Here is a 4,118-nt window from a genome sequence, read left to right as displayed (position 1 = left end):
TTTTGAATAAAAGAGAGAGACTGATTGAGTGATGTTTTTAATTTTTTTTCACATTTTTTTTTTCAAAATTTTAAAGTACTAAGGTGAGTTAATTGTATGTGATATTTTTTCACTTTTTGTACAACTTTTTCATATAGTCAAATCACATTTAATTAAGGACATGCAAGATATTTAAATTTGGACAATGTTGTGCACACAGCACCATTTACAGCCTTCTCACAGTTCGGGAGGCCCACGCGCAATAAAAAATTTGCGAGCCCCCCACTTGTGAGGGGGCTGTAGCCCGAGTTGTACAGCTCAGGCTGTACAAGCAGCATTTCCGTTTTTATTTTCTAAAGGGTCATAAAAGTTCAGAAGTGATATTCTTGCAAATATTATTAAAATGTGACATTTTTGAAAATGTCAATCCAAAAAGTAACATTGGGTGCAATTTATTCTTCTTTAAATAGAATGAAAAATTAAAACCTTTTGATTGTTCTTTGTTAATTTTGCAAAATTAACAAGCGGATACTATTGCGCTTTTATCAATTAGTTAGTGGATTGCTTGACCCGTTGCATGGGGCTCCTTAAATGTTTACCTTTAGGATTTACCAAGCTATATACGGTGTTCAAGTTTTAACTTGCTATTTAAACTTTGCATTCAGTTAAAACTGCTTAAACACAATATCAATCTACACATTCCAGTCAGAATCGTTAAAAACTGAGTCTGATGTCCAGTGTTTCAATAATACAATTAAATAATTTACCTAGATTTTGGAATTTACAACTGCACTCTTTTTTATCTCTTCACACTCTTCTCTCAAAAGTTGGGGAAAAAAGTTACAAAAAGAAGGAAAATATCAAACTTAAAACTTTCCATGTTGTTCAGCAATACTAAGCATCAAGATAGAGGTCAATTATGCAACAAAGTGCCTTCTAATAAAGAATTATTTGGGTACTGATAATCAAGATTGGTGTGGGGGAGCGCAGCACTACTGTCTAAGCCCATCTCCATAAATAGGTGACAAAAATGTAAAGAAATTTAGAAGAAAATAACCTATAGCCCACTAATAAGAAAGGACCCAATTTCCATAACCCACCAATAGGCAACAACCCAATTTTAACTAGTCTAATCCTTTCCTTATGGGATTAATAGCATCTCACCTTACATCAAACAAGCTATTATTGCCCAGCCAATCCACCACTAAGTTCCAAGCATACTGACTATGCTTATCATTCATCTGAAATCGAGCCATCAAAAAACTTCACTGTCAGGCCCAGGTACCCATGTGAAAGTTGAGTGCCTTCTCTATGTCTTCTTGTGATACTCGGATGTCAGTATCTTTAAGCAACTTCTTTCACAAACGATTTTCACCTTGGGTGTAAAAGTGGGGACTTCAAGGTATGAGATGAATTTTGAGTACTTACCCATTATTTGTTCATGGGAATTGTGATGTGGTGGGTGCCAAAATCATTTGTTGTCGATGATGGAGAGTGGTTCCTGTGCTTATTGCTGGTACCAAAATCAATTGACGATGGATAAAAAGGATCTTCACTCAACAATCTGTGTTTGATTCTCACAATAATGAAGAAATTGAAGTAGCATAGAGGCTGAATTTTTTGGAATCGAAATTTGGGGTAAAAGATAAGGGTACTTTTAAGAAGCAATCAGTCAAAATACCAATTTTTCACATTGACCAAATTTTTTTTGCCATTCACCAAAAGTGCCCTTTGAAGAGTAAATGTCATTTTGGTCCTTATTGTGTGTTGTAATTACGAAAATATATCATTTGCTCAAAAGACAATAATACCCTCTTTAAAAAATTAATAAATCCAAACAATCCCACTTAAATTTCAAAATGAAATCATTTTCCTTATCAGATTCTCCAACACAGTTAAAAAGAAAGTTTCTCTTCCATCTGCTTGAACATTGAAATCTCAAAAAATTATCAAAGGCTCAATAAAAAAAATATTACTTACAGTCGGCACTTGAAATTGGTAAGTATAAATACGTATGTTTAATTTCGTTTTAGTTAAATTAGTACATTGTTTGAATATTTAAATCTTATTTCAACATATGATTTTAGAAAAATGAAATATTACAGTCTTAAACGGATGTATAATTTTTTTTAGCAAAAACGAGGAAAAAATTCATCTGTTCAGATGCAAAATGTAGAAGACAGCCGGCCAAAAGACCGGACCGGACACAGGCCCCCTTTTTTTCTTATGTCATATTTTTTCATCCTTTTATTCTCGTAATTACAATTTTTTTAATAAATGATGTTTCCTAATGCAGTTATGGAATCAGCTACTGTCCCGATTTGTTACTTTAGTGAATCTGAAAATAATGAAATGATCGATGGGTGTGGAAATGGACGAGTGAAATACACAGTTGTACTACAATTATAATAACATCAAGTACATCATATGCATAAATGTACAATGAGATATAGAACTTGTTGAAAGTCGATCCCTCTGAGTATGCCATGGAATTGGGATTTTCTAATGGGTGAGCATACATCCATTTCAATTCCACCTATAGTGGTTACTTTTGAAGCTGAAATGAAAGTTTTAATTGAAATGAACCAGAAACGTGCGATTTCTATTTGCGTAACTTTGATGAAGAAGAATATCCCCGAGAGTGAACACGAAGATTTCGATGGAGGGGATCGTAATGTGAATGAATTTTGGGACACAGTGAAAATAGTGCGTGATGATGTTGTAGCTGTTCCAGAGACAGTTGCTCCTCACGATGATCTCACTGTTACACACAGAATTTGCTTGCTAGTTCAAGACAACGAAAGAGATAATGACTTTACAAGTGAGAATTTGATTGCTTTATCCCGTTTGAAACATGAGTCGAGTGGGAGCTCACAGGCTAGACCGAGTGCACGGTCCTCTAATTGTTCACGTATAATCTCCGATGATGAAAATTTGTATGTCGAGCAACTGTTTGACACAAGAAAGATAAGTAGGAAACTATTCATCGGATTGCTTTGAAGCACAATTTTGAGTTTAAAGTGAAAAAATCAAACAAATCGACGTACACAATTGTCTATGTTGACGATAGTTGCTTTTGACGTTTGCGAGCAGCGAAAATGGACACGAATGAGTTCTTTGTGGTTCGTAAGTATGCACGGGAACATACTTGCGAAGTGGGTATTCGTCGAAATGATTACAGGCAAGCCCGATCATGGTTCATTGGTCAAGAAGTAATGCACAAGTTTCAGGATCCATGAACAATCTACAGACATTCGAACATTATTAATGACGTTCGTTGAGAGTACGAAGTGGTCATGAGCTATCTTCTGGCTTGGAAGGCCAAAGAATACGCGTTGGAGGACTTGATGGGTTCGATCGAGAAGAGTTATGCTAAATTGGCCAGGTATTTCTTTGTTTAGATGTTTATTTAATAGTTATCTAACTAATTCAATCATTAATTTTAATTGTTTATTTAATTATTTATTGATTCTCTATCTAATGTGTAATTAATTATTTAATTCAATTGTTAATTTTTCAATTTTTTAATATTGTTTATTTAATTATTTAAATTATGATTATTGTTTATTTAATTGGTCAGATTTTGCTATAATATGGGAAGAATTAATACTGGATCGGCATTTTTTATTGAGAAGGATGACAAGAATCGCTTCAAATATTTCTTTATAGCCCTTGGATAATGCGTTCGAGGATTTCGAAACGCAATGCGACTCTTAATCCTAGTCGATGGTACAACCCTCAAGGCGAGATACGGGGACAAGTTGATTATTGCAACATGTTAAGATGTTAACATCCAGATGTACCCTCTTGCATTCGACATAATTGACAGAGAAAATGATTTGGCAATGCGTTGGTTTTTCACGAAGTTGAGGAAAGTAATTGGGGATGTCGAGAACCTTGCATTCGTAACCGACCGAGGGCAGTCAATAACTAATGGTACCGCCAAAGTCTTTCTTGAGGCACATCATGGTATTGTATGTACCATATACAAGGAAATCTAAAGACCAAGTATCGAGGCAAGGGTATCGTTACGTTGTTTAGGAGAGTTGCAGAGGCTTACAGTTTTCAAGAGTTTGAAAAGTTTATGGTTGAAATAGAAAGTAAATCCTATAATGCATGGGAGTATCTGACAGAGATGG

This window comes from Olea europaea, chromosome 11, assembly GCF_002742605.1.
Source record: "Olea europaea var. sylvestris chromosome 11, O_europaea_v1, whole genome shotgun sequence".
In the NCBI taxonomy this organism is placed as follows: Eukaryota; Viridiplantae; Streptophyta; class Magnoliopsida; order Lamiales; family Oleaceae; genus Olea; species Olea europaea.
This window is presented reverse-complemented; position numbering follows the sequence as displayed.